At 43.9% G+C, this 20,104-nt stretch overlaps 1 long non-coding RNA gene across 1 annotated transcript; it reads right to left on the reverse strand.

Annotated features, from left to right (window-relative positions):
- Nucleotides 1–11,772: 11,772 nt before the first annotated feature.
- Nucleotides 11,773–19,220, reverse strand: LOC112632575. The gene is made up of 4 exons (XR_003121411.1): nucleotides 19,123–19,220; nucleotides 18,510–18,640; nucleotides 17,100–17,334; nucleotides 11,773–11,859 (listed from the first exon to the last, which is right to left on the reverse strand). It is a non-coding gene; the product is annotated as an uncharacterized LOC112632575 (long non-coding RNA).
- Nucleotides 19,221–20,104: the final 884 nt, after the last annotated feature.

The raw sequence follows: 20,104 nt of genomic DNA on the forward strand, positions 1-20,104 counted from the left end.
ATTTGTTGAGTGAATGCCTGAGTGAGTAACTCCACATGAGGTAGGAGGCAGGCAGGACTCATCTCTGGACCAGACTGAAGACTGGTAGAAACCAGGAAGAGTTGCTGAAAGAACCTCCAGTTGCTCTTGCTGCCCATCCCCTAAGACATTACCACAGTTTACCAATGCCTGGAGATGACTGAAGTTACTACCCTTTGCCACAGCAATACCCAGAGAGTTATCACCCATTTTCTAGCTATTTCTGAATAGAACTGCCCTTAATTAGCATGTCATTAGAAGTAGATATAAATATGACTGCAAACCACCCATATATTGTTACTCAGCTCACTGCCTATGCGCTAGCTTTGCTCCACAAGAAGCGGTCACAGAGAAGTGACACTGCTGCCACTTCACTAACGCTGCTTTCTTTCATCACCAGCTTGCTCTTGAATTATTTAAATAGGGACAGGATCTTGCTATGTTGCCCAGGCTGCTCTCGAACTTCTGGGTTCAAGCGATCTTCCTGCCTCGGCTTCCCAAAGGGCTGGGATTACAGGTGGCTCTTGAGTTCTTTCCTAAGCAAAGCCAAGAATCTGGCCTGCATCAGTGATGAGTCAGCCGGGAGCAAAGAGAAGATGGTGGCCAGTGATTGATGAGGCAATGGTGAGAGATAATGTTGGTGAGACAGTGAGAGATGGCAAGAGACAGCAAGCAGCGAGACAGACGGCAAGAGGCAACAATCAGTAAGACAGCAAGAGACGGTGAGGAAATTGGTGATCAAAACTGCAAGAGCAGTAACACTAAGACTGTAATACCAAAGAGCTGCTAACACTGCAGAGAGATGTAACATTAACCAAAAGTTTTTTTCAGACCCATCATTTTCCCTTCCTTCCTTCCTTCCTTCCTTTCTTCCTTCCTGCCTTCCCTCCCTGCCTCCTTCCTTCCCTCTTTCCTTCCTTCCTTCCTTTTTCCTCTCTTTGTCTCTTTGTCTCTTTCTCTCTTTCTTTCTTTCTTTTCTTTCAAGATGGAGTCTTGTTCTGGAGCCTAGTCTGGAGTGCAGTGGTGTGATCCTGGCTCACTGCAACCTGCAACCTCTGCCTCCTAGATTCTCCTGCCTCAAGGGATTCTCCTGCCTCAGCCTCTTGAGTAGCTGGTATTACAGGCACCCACCACCACGCCCTGCTAATTTTTGTATTTTTAGTAAAGATGGGGTTCCACCATGTTGGCCAGGCTAGTCTAGAGCTCCTGACTTCAAGTGATCCGCCCCCCTCGGCCTCCCAAAGTGTTGGGATTACAGACATAAGCCACCACGCCTGGCCGGAGCCGTCATTTATCCTGGCAGGCAGTGGAGCCAAGAGGACAGTCAAGTGGCCATAGCACCACCTCATGTGGGACCTGCCACTTCAGCTGGCAGGTTGCTGGTCTCCACACTTGTTCCCCTCCAGCAGCCGAGCCCACCCAAGCTGGGGGTCACCTAAGCAGGCCTTCGCCCAGTTCCACAAGCCTGGCTGGCACCATTTTGGCTCCTGCACACAGGTGTCTCCACTGCCGAGTACGTTCTCTGGTGAATCAGGGCTCCCAAGGTCTCTCCTTGAGAAATGCTGGTCACCCCTTCCCTTCCTCCCTTCTGTGGTTACTTTCTGCCTAGCCCCTCTCTACCCAAACTAAGATGCTTTCATTGCTCTCTGTAGAATTCACTCTCATCATTCTGCTACTCATTTATAGCTCATAATTGGCTTTCGTAAAGCTTTCCTACCTATACTTACACCTTCTTTGCCAAAAGTGAAAATTTGAAAGGAAAATGTGACTAAGCTTTTGCTAGACTTAGACTAACTAAAAAACTCCTGTAGAAATCCTTACTAGACGTGGGAACAGCAGTGAATATCCCATAGGCCTTGCCACTGGGATGTCTTTTAGGCAAGTGGAGTAAATTCAAATCAGATGATTTAAAGAGGAAAAAAACCCTCGTTTTCAAAGGCAACACTGTTTGGGTCGAATACAAATTGGGGAATCAACAAATTTGGCCTAGAAATGGCTCTTTATGTTATAATGCTATTTTACCATGAGATTTATTCTGTAAAAAGAAAGGAAAATGGGGGTAAGTTCCTTATATGCAGGTTTTTATGGCCTTCTACCAAGATCCTAACCTCAGAGATAGCTATAGAATGTGTCTGGCTCATAACACCTCTGGCACCAAGAAGCTACCCCAGATATCCCAGATTACCCCTTCCTAGCTGCTCCAGCTAGAACGCCTGCATGCCCGCCTTGGAACTTCCTCAGTCCTTCATTTCTAAGAAGGTTCCCACCAGTTCTGTAGCACAGAATTCTACTCCAAGGTCATCAAGAACTTCTCCCCCTTATCCAACAGATCCCAGCCTATGTCCCCTGCTGCCCAAGGAAGTAAGCCCAACCAGTACCACCAGGAGTAGGGCCCCGTATCAGCCCCTCAAATCAAACCTGTGTCCATATAAGGAGGTAGCTGACAGAGATGGTGGAAAAATCAGAATATATGTACCGTTTCCATGTCCAATTTGGCTTTATGCAAGAAAATGTGGCCAGTTTTCAGAGGATCCAGGGAAGTTTGTACAGGAGTTTGTTAAATTGGCCATGTCCTTTGATTTAAAGTGGCATGACATGCAAATATTCACTTGTTATGCCATAGAAAAAAATAAAAGAGGCTGGGCGCAGTGGCTCACGCCTGTAATCCCAGCACTTTTGGAGGCCGAGGCAGGTGGATCACCTGAGGTCAGGAGTTCAAGACCAGCCTGACCAACATGGAGAAGCCCTGTCTCTACTAGAAACATAATAATTAGCTGGGCATGGTGGTAGGCACCTGTAATCCCAGCTATTCAGGAGGCTGAAGCAGGAGAATCGCTTGAACCCTGGAGGCGGAGGTTGCAGTGAGCCAAGACAGTGCCATTGCACTCCAGCCTGGGTGACAAGAGTGAAACTCAGTCTAAAAAAAAGGAAAAACAAAGAAAAGAAAAAAAGACTCTAGATACTGTCCACGAACATGCAGATGGAGTGGCTATTCATAACCAAGGCCACACCATTTATTGTGGCGGGGGGGGGTTAGGCAGGTCCAGATCAGTTCCTAAGATCTTGAATGCAGAAATCACATGCTAACTTGTTTAACAGAAGGCATGAAAAAGTGTGTGGTCAAGCCAGTTATTATGACAAGATTAGAGAAATAACTCAGGGGAAAGATTAAAATCCTCTAACAGAAACAAAATCCAGATTCTTAATTTTCTGGGGAAACAAGGTGATATGGTTTGGCTGTGTCCCCACCCAAATCTCATCTTGAATTGTAGCTCCCATAATTCCCATGTGTCATGGGAAGGACCTGGTGGGAAGTAATTGAATCATGGGAGTTGTTTTCCCATGCTGTTTTCATGATAATGAATAAGCCTCATGAGATCTGATGGTTTTATAAAGACGAGGTCCCTATACAAGCTCTCTTGCCTGCTGCCATGTAAGACATGACTTTGCTTCTCATCTGCCTTCTGCCATGATTGTGAGGCCTCCCCAGCCATGTGGAACCATGAGTCAATTACACCTCTTTTCTTTATAAATTACCCAGTCGCAAGTATGTCTTTATCAGCAGTGTGAGAACAGACTAATACACAAGGGTACTGAGTATCTCTCCACAAGGCCCAAATTTCTGCCTAAAGGGTGAAGTATCTGAGATGTGTGTTTACTCCTGGACAAAGACCTTAGCCCAGGAATAGAAAGGACCATTCTGGCACTCTAGCCCACTCAGACTAAGAAACAGTTAAGTGTCTTTTTGGGAATTGAAAGATTCTGCCAGATTTGGATTCCCAGATTTGGGATCATATCAAAACCACTCTATAAATCTCTAAAAGAGAGTGATCACAAGCCTTTTGAATTGGAACAGAACCTCACAACAGGCATTCTTAACCCTAAAAGAAATGCTGGGAACAGGTCCCAAACCTTTCACTCTCTGTGTGACTAAAAAAGCAAAGGATATCTTTGGGAGTTCTAGCTCAAAGGCTCAAGAATAATCCTAAACCAGTGGCTTACTTTTCTAAACAGCTAGACCAGTTGGCAGCTGGGTGGCCAGGATGCTTTTGAGCTGTGCCCACCACTGCTCTGTTGGGGAGAAAAAAAAAGGCAGTAAATTTACCTTGGAACAACAATTAGATGTCATTACCCTTCCCCTAACCAAGTACAGGGGGTCCTAGAGGCAAAAGGACATCAACGGCTAACAGGGTGTCAGTCGTTTAAATACCAGGCCCTTCTGCTTGACACCACAGATGTTACCCTTAAAGTATGTCAAGTTTTCAACCCTGCTACTCTGTTGCCAAACTTCACATCCCAAAAAGCAGATCCCCCAACTCATTCATTCCTGTGTGGAAACCACAGAACAGACCTCATCTAGCAGGCCTGACCTCAAAGATGAGCCCCTCCATAATCCTGATATTGAGCAGTTTACAGGCAGGAGTAGCTTTATTCATGAGGGAGTAAGAAAGGCAGGTTAGGGCTGGGTGTGGTGGCTCACACCTATAATCTCAATACTTTGGGAGGCTGAGGCAGGCAGATCACCTGAGGTCAGGAGTTCAAGACCAGCCTGGCCAACATGGTGAAACCCCGTCTCTACTAAAAATACAAAAATTAGCTGCACATGGGGGCAGGAGCCTGTAATCTCAGCTACCCTGGAGGCTGAGGGAGCAACTCTGAATCACTTGAACCCAGGAGGCGGAGGCTGCAGTGAACCAAGATCACGCCACTGCACCCCAGCCTGGGTGACAGAATGAGACTCCGTCTCAAAAAAAGAAAGAAAAAAAAGAAAGACAGGTTATGATGTGGTTATCCAGCAAGAAGTCATGGTAGCCGAAGACTTACCTTTCCAGATTTCCACTCAAAAAGCAGAATTAATTACTCTAGTTAGGGTCCTCCAATTGGGAAAAGACTTAAGAGTGATATATATACACACACATATATATATGCACTAATACCAGGTACTCCACATGTGTCAGTGGCACCCTACAATACCCTTGAAAAAATTAAATGGGCAGAGCAGAAAGTCTTACAAAAAGACCCCTCAGGGTGGTTGCTAGAAAGCGACAAACTCTTCCTCCCTGGAGCTAAGCAATTGAAAATAACTAAATATTTCCATGACTATTCACATATAGGTGTGTATAGAGAGAGAGGCTTGGCCGGGCGCGGTGGCTCAAGCCTGTAATCCCAGCACTTTGGGAGGCCGAGACGGGCGGATCACGAGGTCAGGAGATTGAGACCATCCTGGCTAACACGGTGAAACCCCGTCTCTACTAAAAAATACAAAAAACTAGCCGGGCGAGGTGGCGGGCGCCTGTAGTCCCAGCTACTCGGGAGGCTGAGGCAGGAGAATGGCGGGAACCCGGGAGGCGGAGCTTGCAGTGAGCTGAGATCCGGCCACTGCACTCCAGCCTGGGCGACAGAGCAAGACTCCGTCTCAAAAAAAAAAAAAAAAAGAGAGAGAGGCTTAAGAGAGTGTGTGTATATATATATACATATTTGCTCTTAAGCATATAAAAATATATACTTTTTTTACTGCAAGAGTCAATATATTTACTAATTTCAAATATGGGCTCCTGGTGCACCATGCTCACGTGACCATATAAAAAAAAAAAAAAAAAAGGAGACTATTCCAGGGTATCCCCCACACAACATCTCTCTGAGAGCTTGGAACTTTTAGCTGCTGTTCAGCTCCCAAAGGAGACAGCAGCTATCTACTGCAAGGGACATCAAAAGGAGACACCTCGATTATCAGAGAAAATGCTCTGGCAGACACAGCAGCCAAGGCCACAACTGAAAAAATACCAGCATTACAGGTCACTGCACTAATACCAGGTACTCCACATGTGGCACCCTACAGTACCCTTGAAAAAATTAAATGGGTAGAACAGAAAGGCTTACAAAAAGACCCCTCAGGGTGGTTGCTAGAAAGCAACAAACTCTTTCTCCCTGAAGCTAAGTAATTGAAAATAATTAAATATTTCCACGAGTATTCGCATTTGGGACAGGAATCTATTCAACTTGGCTTCTCAAATTTTGAGAAACTGTTCTAGACCATGGGGGAAAAAAAAGTCATCAGGGCCTGGGGACTTTGTGCCCATAACAGCCCAGGAAGCCACCCCATGCCCCCCGCCCTACTCAAACCTATAGAGCACTGAGAAACATACCCTGGGGAAAACTGGCAAATAGATTTCACCCAGATGCCACTTTATAGGGAACTAAAATATTTGCTAGTATTCATATGCACTTCACTGGGTGGATAAAAGAAAGCTTTCCCTAGAAAGATTAAAAAAAAAAAAAAAAAAAGCAAAAAAAGCATTGGAAATGTCCAGATTCTTACTTAAAGAGATCATCCCAAGATTTGGGTTACCTAAATATTTGCAAAGTCATAACAGACCTTCCTTCATAGCTAAGGTGACCCAGCAGTTTTCCTTAGCTTAGACATTACCTATCATCTTCACTCCTCCTGGAGTCCTCAATACCCTGGGAAGGTAGAAAATGCCAGCCATATTTTTAAAAGGACATTAGCAAAACTCTTACGAGATCTCAGAGGCCCAGTTTCTCTCCTACCCATAGCCCTTTTTGCTCCAAAGGAAATCTTAAAGTTTAGTCCATTTGAAATGACTTAATGGAAGGCCCTTGTTAACTTTAGACCTCCTGTTTGATGAAGAGACACATAGATTGTTCACCCACATTATCAACTTAGACCAGGTTCAAAAGACCCTTCAAGAATATGGAAATGTAGTATTGCCTCTTCCCACAGGGGAAAAAAAATAAACTCTCCCATTCAGCTAGGAGACTTAGTCTTAGTGAAACCTTATAAAGATGGATCCTCTGAAGATCAATTACAATCAAAAGAGAAAGGTCATCAGGTGGTAATGAGTACCCGCACTACTGTTAAACTCCAGGAAATAACTGGTTGGGGACCAAGATTAGACCTGTTACTTATGAGTCACATGTGCAAAAGGAGGATACCACAGCCTACATCTGTGAACTTTTGGAGCAACGCTGCTACCTATTTAAAAGAATCAACACTCAGCCAGAAGTGGTAATGAGATACTGTGGGTGGGAATTGTCCTTTTTTGTCTCTCTTCTTCCTGATTGTAATACTTCTTTTCTTTTTTCTTTCTGAGGCAGGGTCCCTCTCTGTCACCCAGGCTGGAGTGCAGTGGCACGATCATGGCTCACTGCAGCCTTGACCTCCCAGGTCCAAGCAATCTTCCCACCTCAAACTCCTGTGTAGCTGGGACTGCAGGTGCATCCCACCATGTCCAGCTAATTTTTAATTTTTATTTTTATTTTGTACAGATGGGGTTCCATTATGTTGCCCAGGTTGGTCTTGAACTCCTGGGCTCCAGTGATCCTCCCACCCTGGCCTCCCAAAGTGCTGGAATTATACGCATGAGCCACTGTGCCCAGCCATAATACTTCTTTTGTAATGCTTTGTCCAACTGCCTCCTCCTGGGAAACATGTCTTTTGTCCTTGCTGGGATATAGTTTGGATGTGGCTCCCCATCCAAATCTCATGTTGAATTATAATTCCCAATGTTGGAGACAGAGCCTGGTGGAAGATGATTGGATCATGGGGGCGGTTTCCCATAAATGGTTTAATACCACCCTTTTGGGACAGTCCTTGACTTGGTGAGTTCTCGTAACATCTGGTCATTTAAAAGTGTGTGGCACCTTCCTCTTTGCACTCTTGCTCCTGCTTTTGTGGTGTGATGTACCTGCTCTCACTTTGCCTTCAACTTGGTTGTAAGTTTTCTGAAGTCTCCCCAGAAATTGAGCAGATACTGGGGTCATGCTTTCTGTACAGCCTGCAGAACTGTGAGCCAAAAACCTCTTTTCTTTATAAATTACCTAGCCTCAGGTATTTCTTTATAGCAATGTGAGAACAGCCTAATACACTAGGTGTAAAGGTTACTCCAAAGCCCAACTGGACAGCACGCTGTTAATCCTGTTTACTCTCCCAATTAACCTAATCCAGTGCAGGTAGAAACAAAACTCTATAGTAAATATTTCAAAAATTATAGCTTCAGGAAATCATCTTCATGGATGCTGGATTTGTCATCAACACCCCAGGATAGAGACGGTTCCATTTGCTGACTCATCTGGAAAATCTCACAGCCATCTCCCCAGACCTCCTAACTAACCATAGCAATCCCAAAATCCCTAGACCCCTACATGTTGGGTGGAACTTTCCCCAACTTAATGGATTCCACCTGCCCCCCTGCCACCACCACCACTGTTACCTGGACCTGGGAAAGTGGGTATCTGTATCTCCAGTGCACTAATGAGTCTACCTTTCACACCCACTGTGATGTTAATGACACAAAGGCAGAATTTTCCCTGTAATGCTTTGAGCCTACTCTAGATGTGAGCAAGAAAAGCATAGATGGTGCCTCCTCCCAGATCAGAACATACAGGAGGAAAAACAACGGCCTACTCTGAAAAGTGGGAGTACAGCCCACTTCTGGAAAACAGGAGTTGTTCGACCACCTCCATTGGAGCAGGGAAAGAATATCTCCATAGACCCAACTTAGCAGCAAAATATAGACGTCCTACCCCACAGGGCCTCTGTTTGCACCCCACCTGGGCTCATTTTCTTTGTGGTCATGAGTGAGAAAATGTCATACCCCATAACCACTCCTGACTCCCTGGGGAGCCACCTGTTATTTTAGAAGTTGTTTTTCCTTGTATAGCAAACACTTGGAACAGGGTGAATGTACATTGGTCACCCTTTCCCCTCCAGGGGTCACTATCTATATTCCATAAGACCCAAGAATACCAGAAATAAATGATCAACGGGATTCCTTCTGGCAGAAATCAGGACAGCAGTAGGACTAGCATCCCCCTGGGGTGGCTTCGCCTACCACAAGTCAACCCTAAAGAACTTCACTCAAACTTTAGAATCAATAGAATCATAAGCCACCAACACAGGGCAGGTATTGAAGGAAATTCGAGAGTCCTTAGACTCTTTGGAAAATATAGTTCTTAAAAACAGACTAGCATTGGATTGTTTACTAGCTGAAAAAGGTGGAATCTATGTAGGTATTAATAAAACCTGCTGCACACAAATGAACAACCCCAGAAAGGTTGAGGTTAACATTCAAAAGATCTATGAGCAAGATACCTGGTTACATACATATCACAGGGCGCTAACTAACCCCAACTATATCTGGTTGATCAACAAGAATGCCCTCCCAAGTCTCACCTGGTTTTTATCTCTCCTAGGACCTTTGATAGTTGTCTTGTTACTACTAATTCTAGGCCCTTGCTCGTTTAACGTCTTAGTAAAGTTTGTGTCTTCCAAGTTACAACAGTTCAATGTGAGGGCAATGCTGGCACAAGGCCTCCACGCTATCCTGTCTTCCGACCCAAAGCATAAAAGCATCCTGTCTTTGGGCCTCTTAAATCAGGAATCCAGAAATTTTTCCTTCTCCAATGCCAGGCAGGGCCTATGCCCATAAATCCTCAGGAAGCAGTTACGGAAGATGGACCTCTGCCTTTCTGCAACCCTCTGAAGATTAAGGAGAAGTTCAGATCTCTAAGTGGGAAATGAGGTAGGAAGCAGGCAGGACTCATCTCTGCACCAGACTGAAGACTGGCAGAAACTGGGAAGAGGCGCCGGAAGCACCTCCAGTTGTTCTCACTGCCCAGCAGCGTAAGACACTCCCATCAACCCCATGGCAACACCCTGAAGTCACCGCTAATTTTCTAGTTATTTCTGAATAATTCACCCCTTAATTAGCATGTCACTAAAAGTGGGTATAAATATGACTGCAAATCACCCGTATACTACTACTCTTGATGCACTGCCTATGGGCTAGCCCTGCCCTGCAAGGAGCAGTCACAAAGGGCTGTAACACTGCTGCCGCCTCAATAAAGCTACTTTCTTCCATCACTGGCTCTCTCTCGAATCCTTTCCTGAGTGAAGCTGAGAACCTGCCCTGCATCAAACATAATATTCCAGAAAAGACATTAATTCATACGCTATTTTACATAGTATCTGTTGAGCATATACTATGTGCCTGGCATTATTCTATTCAAAGCAATACTATAAATGCAACCCAAAATGCCACCTCATTATTTTGACAGTTTAATACGACCCGACAGTCTAAGGTGGTTTACAATAGTAACAATTCTTTTTTCACAATCTGCTCTTAAGCCAACCCCCTCTTCCCCTCATTGTACTGTTTGGAGGTCTAGAAGCAATGTTCTAGATTTATTTCTAGTACAATTCAGCTTGTTCCTTCTGCCCTTCATGCCAGGCTATTGATAGTTTGGCGAATCCTAATTTTATTATACAATTCATTTATCCTTTCTCTCTGCCTTGGTGCATCCTCAGATTTGATTAGAGAGCCATCATTGCTCTGAAAGGAAACAATGATAAAAAGGTTGAACCGGACAAAACCAAAGCCAGGACTCCTTAACTGAGACCATTTTTCCAGGCTGACATGGGTCCATTAGTCAACATTCTCAGGATACAGCCCTTCAGTTATGATTGCACTTAGCAGTAGTGCCACCAGCATTTTGCCATTTGTTCACAGAGACATAATGAGATTTTGGTAAATGGCTCGTGAAAATCCATATGCTCCATGGGTCCAGTAATCCCCTCAGTCATTCATAAATAAACAAACAAATAAGTAAGGTGATTTTGGTACAATCTGTTCTTTGTAAATGTCTGATGCCTTTTCGTAAGTACTGTTTTATTTTCCAAGTCCTCAGGTACCATCTTCTTGATGTTCCCGTCTAGAAACTCTCCCAGAATTTCCACCAAGCTCACCAACTTATAGCTTATGACTTCGATTTTCTTTCTCTATTTGGAAATGAAAATATTTTCCTGTAACCTGACCCTCCCCAATCTCCTCAATGTCTTCAAGACCCCCTAAGTTGTTCAAACAGATTAAGCTCCCTTAGAACGCTTACATGTTAAAAAAAAAAAAAAAGTTAATAATGTGAGAGAAATACTTACAATATCTATGACTCAGGGTAGCATAGGTGTTGTTTGTCCAGCATCCTTTTCTCTGAGGATCTACACCAGAGTGTGTTAGCAACTCAATGCCATCCTCCCGTCTATGCTCTTCCATGTATCAAAGAGGCCGGAAACCTGTGATTGTGAGCCACATATCCCAGAATCTCTGAAAACTAGGGTCTGCCAGTGTGAGGAATTTACACAAGTTTTGGAAGACCAGAATTAGATAGGTAAGTAGGAAGGTAACTAGGTAGCTAGATGATTGATAGAGAGACAGAGAATCACTGCTCCTTCGGAAACAGCAAGAAGATATAATGAACTTCAGTAGACATGAGACTTTGAGAGGCCTCTAGGCATTTTCCTGTGACTCACCCACCACAGTACTGAAGATATCTGTCACTGCCAGCAGTTTCCTAGGGCCCTTCACCTTCCTGTTTCCTTGAAAACAAGCAGCATATGAAGATTAGTTGTGACCTTTCTTATTTCCCCCTGCCCCTGACTGTAGTTTTAGAAGCATCTAATGCTCTGTTTTGAATCCCATGCTACTTGTAAAACATGGAGTATGCTCTATTTTCCTAAGCTCTGACGTACATAGGAATCCCCGCCTCCCCTCAACAACCAACTCCATCCTCACTTTATGAAAACCTCACAGCGTGCTAAAAATCATGTTCCCTTTTGTTTCCACCCAGAGCATGAGGCTATCTGGCCAGTCAGTGATTGGCCCAGAAATAATCATTGAAACCAATCAGGGAAAGGCAAAAGAGTACCTTAAGGGTTGATCTTAGGTGGCTGGAAAACAACAAATCTCCCCTCCTCTTGCAAAATGGCCTGTTAAGGATGGAGGGTTAGGAGTGCCAGTCGCCATCGACCTGCTACAGTAAGAGCTCCTGCGGGAGACGAAGGTGGATGGATCTGAAATATGAAGAGAAAGACGTTGTCTTGCCATTGTTTAAGTCCCTAGGTCCACCCTCGTCAATGTCCACCTTTGCCTGTGATCTGGAATATAAGATTGTTTTTTGGGTGCTGTCCTAGGACACCTAGTGTATTAGTTTTCTAGGGATGCCATAACAAAATACCACAGACTGCATGACTTAAACAACAGAATTTTGTTCACTCACAGTTCTAGAGACTGGAAGTCCATGATGGAGGTGTCAGTAGGTTTGGTTTCTCTTGAGGCCTCTCTTTATGGCTTACAGATGGTCACTTTCATGCTGTGTTATCACATGGCCTTTTCTCTATAGGTGCATCCCTGGTATCTCTTTTTTTTTTGAGAAGGAGTCTCGCTCTGTTGCCAGGCTGGAGTGCAGTGATGCGATCTCGGCTCACTGCAGCCTCTGCCTCCTGGTTCAAGCAATTCTCCTGCCTCAGTGTCCTGAGTAGCTGGGACTACAGGTGTGTGCTGCTATGCCCAGCTAGTTTTTTTTGTATTTTTAGTAGAGACGGGGTTTCACCATGTTGGCCAGGATGGTCTCAATCTCCTAACCTCATGATCCGTCCGCCTTGACCTCCCAAAGTACTGGGATTATAGGCATGAGCCACCGTGCCTGGCCTCTTCTCTTCTTTAGAGGGACACCTGTCATATTGAATTAGGGCCTCTCCTTCATGGCCTTGTACATACTTTTTTTTCTTTGAGAGGGAGTCTCACTCTATCGCCCAGGCAGGAGCAAAGGAGAATGGGTTTCACCATCTTGGCCGGGCTGGTCTTGAACTCCTGACCTCGTGATCCACCCTCCTCGTTCTCCCAAAGTGCTGGGATTACAGGCATGAGCCACCGTGCCCAGCCTGGCTTTGAAGATTCTTAGTAGGAAAATTCCTATCCCCCACTTCTCATGTCTCCGTATGCTAGGACTGCAACTGGAATATTTTGGGGCTCTTTAAAGGCTCTATCTCCACATATGGTCACATTGGGGGTTCAGAGCTTCAACATGTTAATTTGGGTGGGTGGGGGGCACAATTTAGTTCATAACACCTACTATCCCACAGATTTAAACGACACACACCAAACATTCATCTGTATCTCCCTCAGTTCTGAACTAGGTAGGAAATGAAAAGAACAGTTTTCAGAACACCAAGGCCCTTCACATAGACCAAGGTAAGGCATATGAATTTAATTCCAAATACAATAAGAAAATTTCAGAGTTTAAGCAGAAAAGTAACACAGTCTGATTTGTAAGGATTACTCTGGCCATTGTGTAGAACACCTATTTTAAATTACTAAGTCTTTTTTCAAGCCTATGTGACAAGGTTCTGTTCTAAGTGCCTTAAAATGCTACATGTTGTCCTCACTACCACTCTATGAGATTACTATCCTCATTTTGCAGATAAGGAAACTATGATTATTCTCCTCGTTTTGCAGATAAAGAAACGATGATTCAGGCAAGTGAAGTTACCTCCCTAAGGTCACAGAACTAGTATCTGCCAATGCCAGAGTTCACACCCACTATGTTTAACTCAGTTAAATGCGAACATGGCATAGAAACACATTTATGCAGTTGCTTCAAAAGTAATGAAGATACACTAGAAACTATTATTTGTCTCTGGATGATGAGTTTTTTTTAGGTTTGATAATGCAGTGTGAAGAAGTAGCAAATAGAAGTTAAGAGCTTGTGTTGTGGAATTTATAGATAATAATAACAACACATGGGCATAAGCACGACTATTTTCCAGACACTATTCTGAGTGTTTCATGGTGTGAGCTCCTTGAATTCTCAGAAGAGATCTGCCTGCCCTGGAAAGTCCATTCTTTTTCTTCTAATGAGCCTTGCTGGAATAAGTTATGTTGTCCTAACAAGACAGGATAGAAATACTACTGTTACCAATTATATTAATACGAGTTATTAGCTATGAGAGAGCAGGTACTATTATAAGCATTTAGCCTGTATTAGCTAATTTAATCCTTGCAACAGCCCATTGTCACTATTAAGATCCCCAGTTTTCAGAAGAGGAACTGAGGCACAGGGCTATATGGCTTGCCCAAAGACATAAAGTTAGTAAGTTATACAAGAAGATTTTGAACGAGAGTGTGGTTCTAATGTCTAAGCACACTTCAGTCTACTGGGAGTCCTTATTCTCTGTAACAGTTGAACCAACTGAGGCATAGGGAGATTAAGTAACTTGTCCAAATGAGCAACTCATAGAACTAGCTGTGTGACTCTGGGCAAGTCACTTAAGCTCTCTTGATCTTGGGCTCATTAGTTGTAGAATGAGTAAGTGATACTAGGCATACAATAAGTTTGGGTGATAATTAAATGACAGGCTGGGTGCAGTGGCTCACACCTGTAATCCCAGCACGTTGGGAGGTCAAGGCGGGCAGATCACCTGAGGTTGGGAGTTCGAGACCAGCCTGACCAACATGGAGAAACCCCGTCCCTACTAAAAATACAAAATTAGTCGAGTGTGGTGGCACATGCCTATAATCCTAGCTACTCAGGAGGCTGAGGCAGTAGAATCACTTGAACCTGGGAGGCAGAAGTTGTGGTGGGCTGAGATCACGCCATTGCACTCCAGCCTGGGCAACAAGAGTAAAACTCCATCTCAAAATAATAATAATAATAAAGTGACATAAATATACATAAAGTTCTAGGCTTACTTCCTGCCATACAGTTGGTGCTCAAAATAGTTTCTGTTGATAGTTGGAGTCTTAAAATGAGCATATATTCCTTTAAAACCTGCAAAAACAGCAAAACATTTGTATTTTCAGTTGAACCCTAACATGTCATTTCTCTGAGCAATGAGACTTGAATGCATTTAATAGAGCATGACATTCTCTCACTATATCTTCATCTCTCTTGGATTTTTATTTCCTCTGACCAATTTTAACACCTGCCCTCCTGACATGATGATTGATTTTCCCGGCACAGAAGACAGAGACAAAGAGGACTAGGGTTAGGGGTGGTACTTCTCCTGTGGGCTTCTTGTACCAGACTAAAAATAGCTTTTTCACACATCTGTGCTGCTTGCAGGCTTTTGTTTCCTGACTCTCTTCAAAAGGACTCCAGCTTGGTTGCCCCACCTGTTCACCATTTGGACACATTCTCTTTGTGTCCTAACTCTCAGAAGAGCTCACCAAGAGAGCGCATTGACCTCTTTAGACAACAGCCCTCCCTACCTCTCTCTATCCTTCCTCACCAGGACTATTTATACCTTTTAAACAAGATTTCAGTCTTGAAAAGGGCATTTTCTGGCACTCGCTGTCTATTCACTTATTTCATTCATTTAAGCAGCATGCCCCGAATGCACTTTGTGATATTTGCCCACATGACTTCCACTACTAACAATGGTAATAGTCGCTTCCATCTTGCCAGCACATATGATGTGGCAGATGCTGTGCAATGTGCTCTATATGCATTCTCTCATTTAATCCCCTAAAAACTCTAGGATACAGATACTATTAGTGTCCGCCATAAACAATGGCGGAGAAAACCTGAGACTCAACTCAGTGAAGGTTAAGTAACTCAACTGAGGTTAAGTAACTTCCTTGAAGCCATAGCAAGTGGCACAGACATCCAGTTTTCTCAATTCCACTTTTGTCTCTCTGGTTCAGGCTGCCACCCATCCTCTGGACTAGGTCATCAGCCTCCTAACTGGGCTGCCAGTTCCAGCCTTGACCACCTGCAAACTATTCTCTACACAGGCACAGTAAAGTTTTAAAAACACATGTCAAGCTATTCTCTGGCTTAAGACCCTCCTATGGCTCCTCCCTTCTCTTAGGATCATGTGCGAACTCTTTATATGGCTTTGAACTATCTGGATTACCCTTAGCTCTCCAGGCTTAATTTATTTCCTATATTCTACGTTCCAGCTATATTGGACTTTATTTGTCCCCAGGCCTTCCACCGTCTGTTCCCTCAGCTGTAACACTCTTCCTTGCCTTCCACTCTCATCCCTGGGAGAAAATAAAGGCATCTCTCTTGCTTCCCTGCCTCATAATTTCTGTAAAAGCACATAAATTCCTCAGTAATTTCATGCATTTATAAGGTTTCTATTACGTCATTTATTTCATCTCAAACCCCTACAGATGAGGGAGCTGACCTCAAAGAACCTGCTCAAAATCAGAGTTCTAGCAAGAGGCAGAGTTGGGATGCAAATGCATGTCTCTCTGACTCCAGACACTGTGATCTTTCCTCTGATCTTTGTTGCCATGACGTTTTTTGAGGCTATAAACAACAGTAGGTAAATGAGTCTGGAGGCGGGGGGAATTGTCAATGAGGCTGAAATTAATCCAATCAGTGAGGGGAAAGGAATCTTAGCCTATGCTTTTGGGGGTGGAAAGGTCAGGAGTTGGGTTCCAGCTGGAGACTGGCTTTCTGCTTTCCAAATTAGGGTCTTTTCCTTGCCTACCTTTGTGTGGCTACAATCATAGAAGCTGGTTTAGTAACGCCCTTGGTAAAGCCCAGCAAGATGATACATCCTTAGCAAAAACGGTAGCTGGGGCCGGTCCTATGGAGTCAGAGGCTCACAAGGGTCACTTGCAGGAGAGCAGAAAGGAAATCCACCAAGGAAGCAGAGATCCTGAGAAACCAAGGTTCCAGAAATGGGCTTCAGAGGTTTCTTACCACCTCTCCCCCATCTATCCTCAACCCAGCCCGCATCCGTTCACTTGGGGAAATTAGGGAGGTTTGATAATAACTACAACCAACTCTTCCTAATTAATCATCAGGTCTCAAAAGTCACTAGTGCCTAGTGGTACGATAAAAGGCTTAGCATCTTTTATCTGTCTTGGGCCCCACCCAGTTTAGCATTCTTTAAATCATGCTAACACACATCATACAGCTTGATCTTTATATAAACCTCCTAAAAGCACAGCGTTTTTGTTTACCTCTGCCTCACATGGAATTTTCCCCTTTGTTGTTTTTATTATCTAAGCAATACATATTTATTATGAAAGAAATAGGCCAACAGAAAAACAATGACTCAAACCACCACCAGCTTGGCATTGTGACTGATGACCAAATCTGCCACTGTAGCAGAATGCCAAAAACCTCCTGCCAGATGGTAAACAACTTGAGTAGAAGAACCATGTCTGCAGCCGTGCATGGTAGGAAGGCACGGATTGGGGAATAGCCCCAGTTTGGACTTGGACTTGGAACCAAGTTCCGCGCTGTGCAAACTGTGCAGAAATTCTTACTCAGACTGTTGGAACAATAAGGACATCTGTTGGCCCACATAGCAGGAAGCTTCAGGATTGGCTTTATCCAGTGGTCTCTGTGATTCGCCTGGCCATTCCCACCCCTGCACCAGTGTGATGCATAAGCTTATTGTGAGGTGGCTGCAGCATCCCCAGACCTCAAATCCACACACAGCAATGTCAAAGGATCAAACTGTCTCCTGCTGATGCTTTCTCCAGAGAAACAGGACAATATCTGCAGAAGCCCCAGAAACATTCCCCTTGCACCTTTTTTACTCAAATGTATGCTCATTTCTGAACTAATCCCTACAGCTGGCAGGATGCTCTGCACTAATTGGCTTAGGCCTGAATCCTCCCATCGGAAATGGAGATGTGTCTGTGACTAGCTCACATTAATCAGGCCCCACCCGTGCAGATGGTGTGGGGTAGACATTGCAAAGTCAATAGCAATTGTCTGGCCTTGAACAGGTTATTTAACTCCTCTAAGCATCAATGTCCCAACTTAGAAAATGGGAATAGTCAGACAGTTTTGGTGGTGGACAGTATCTGAGATAATTTATGTGAAATGAAAAAATTCGATGCTGAACACTTAGAGGATGAGTAAGTGTGTTAGTTCACTTTGCATTGCCATAAAGGATTCCCTGAGACCAAGTAATTTACAGAGAACAGAGGTTTATTTGGCTCACGGTTCTACAGACTATGCAAGAAGCATGCTGCTGGCATCTGCTTCTGGTGAGGGCCTCAGGAATCTCACCATTATGGCAGAAGATGCAGGTGGAGCAGGTGGTGTCAAACGGCAAGAGCAGGAGCAAAAAGGAGAGGAGGAGATGCCAGTCTCCTTTAAGCAACCAGATCTCCAGTGAGCTCATTATTGCAGGGAGGACACCAAGCCATTCTTGAGAGATCTGCCCACAGGATTCAAACACCTCCCGCTCCCACTAGGCCCCACGTCCAACATTGGAGATCACATTTCAACATGAGATTTGGAGGTGGCAAACATTGAAACTATATCCATAAGTGAATAAATGTTTGATAAAATCCATTAATTAATTAATTAATGTTTCCTTCAGGTAGCAATAAGCAAATAGAGGTACATTTCCTCATCGCCTTCTGGCTGGACCTTTTGGCAGGGGATGACTTAGGAAAGTCCTTGAATCAGGCATGGTGGTGCATACCTGTAGTCCCAGCTAGTCAGGAGGCTGAGGCAGGAGAATCGTTTGAGCCCAGGAGTTCCAGGCTACAGTGTGCCATGATCATTCCTATGAATAGCCACTGCACTCCTGCCTGGACAACAGAGCCAGATCCTGTCTGTTAACTTTTTTTTTAATTTAAAAAAGAAAGAAAGTCCTTAAAACAGAGTTAAGCATGTCAAAAGTTTGCCAGAGAAAACCCCAACTTTAGCAACTAAACCTGGCTTGTTAGATGATGGAGGGATGGGGCTCTGTGTTGAGACTTCCTGGGTTTGAATCCAGAACTTTCAACTTACTGGCCAGGTGACCTTTGAAATGTGACCTCCTCTCCTCAAGCCTCAGTTTTCTCCTCTGTGAAATGGGTCAATAAAAGGCAACCTTCATTTAACACAATGTATTTGACAGACATTCTTTCAAACATTTCACAGGTAGAATCTTATTAAATCCTTCCCACAACCTCATCAGCTTGGCATTTTTATTACCTCATTATAAAGATAAGATAAGAAAACTGGGTCATGGGGAGGTTAAGCTATTTGCCTAAATGTGGAGCCAGGACCTGAATGCAAATAATCTAGCTTCAGAGCATGCATTCATAATAATTAAATTCTACTGCCTCTCGGTAATAATAGTAGACACCTCAGGGGCTTTTTGTGGTGCTAAATGACATAATACATATGCAATGCTCAGGAGGCTCAGCGGCAGTAGTATAATTGCTAATAATAATATCAGTAATTATTATTATTACTATGTGGAGGTAAATGATATTTCCACATAAGCTCAAAACTTCCACCCCATTGTGAGAAAAATCTTCGCCATGGATTTGACGTACTTACATGATTCTACTAGTTCCCCTGTTCCCAAAGAAAAAGTTCAGCTTTCCCCTGATCCATCCCCCAACCCCCATCCTTCCTGCCCCACTGTGCACAGGGATGAGCCTGCTCACCCAGGTCTCTGTGCCTCTGCTCATGTCATTACTTGTGGTGGTGGAACAACAGCTCTCTTCCCACCATGCTCACTGGCAAACTCCGTTTCCTTCTGCAGAAAAACCATTCATTCTTCTACGCCCTGGGGCCACTGGGGAGAGCGCTCCACTAACTTGAGCTGTAGTCACTTTCAGTTGCACACCTCTGTCTCCCTCGTGGTGCTGGGATGGGGCACTATGTCTAGCCATTTTTCTTTCTCCAGTGCTTGATACAAAGCTGGCATAGAATATTAACTCAGTGAATGTTTGTTGAATGAATCATGGACTCACAATTAGGATAAGTACCTACTGAGTACTGAGTGTATATCAGGAAGCACCCTAGGTGCCTTATGTGCTGCATTACAAGCGGCACACGTGTAATTTAGATGAAAGTAGAGGAAATCTATAGAACCACAGAACCTGATTTGTGGTTATACAGCATTTACTTTATAAATATATAATGTAGTACATTTTACTTCAGTCTTCCGTTTGTTTTATTCATTTTCTGCATGCATGATGTCTCAAATTTTGCTTATTTTAATTCATTTTTCAAGCTTCAAACTAAAAAGTTGATGACAAAAAAAAAAAAATCCCAAAGAGGAAATCATAAAATTAAATAAAACCTTTAAAAATATTTATTTATTTTAGAGACAGTGTCTTGCTCTGGGGTAGAGTAGCAAAATCATAACTCACTGTAGCCTCAACCTCCTGGGCTCAAGTGATCCTTCCTTCTCAGCCTCCCTAGTAGCTAGGTCAACTGGTATGTGCCACTGTGCCCAGCTCATTTTTAAAACTTTTTTTTTTGTAGAGACACGGTATTGCTTTGTTGCCCAGGCTGGTCTCAAACTACCAGC

The sequence above is a fragment of the Theropithecus gelada genome, chromosome 10, assembly GCF_003255815.1.
Source record: "Theropithecus gelada isolate Dixy chromosome 10, Tgel_1.0, whole genome shotgun sequence".
Lineage (NCBI taxonomy): Eukaryota > Metazoa > Chordata > Mammalia > Primates > Cercopithecidae > Theropithecus > Theropithecus gelada.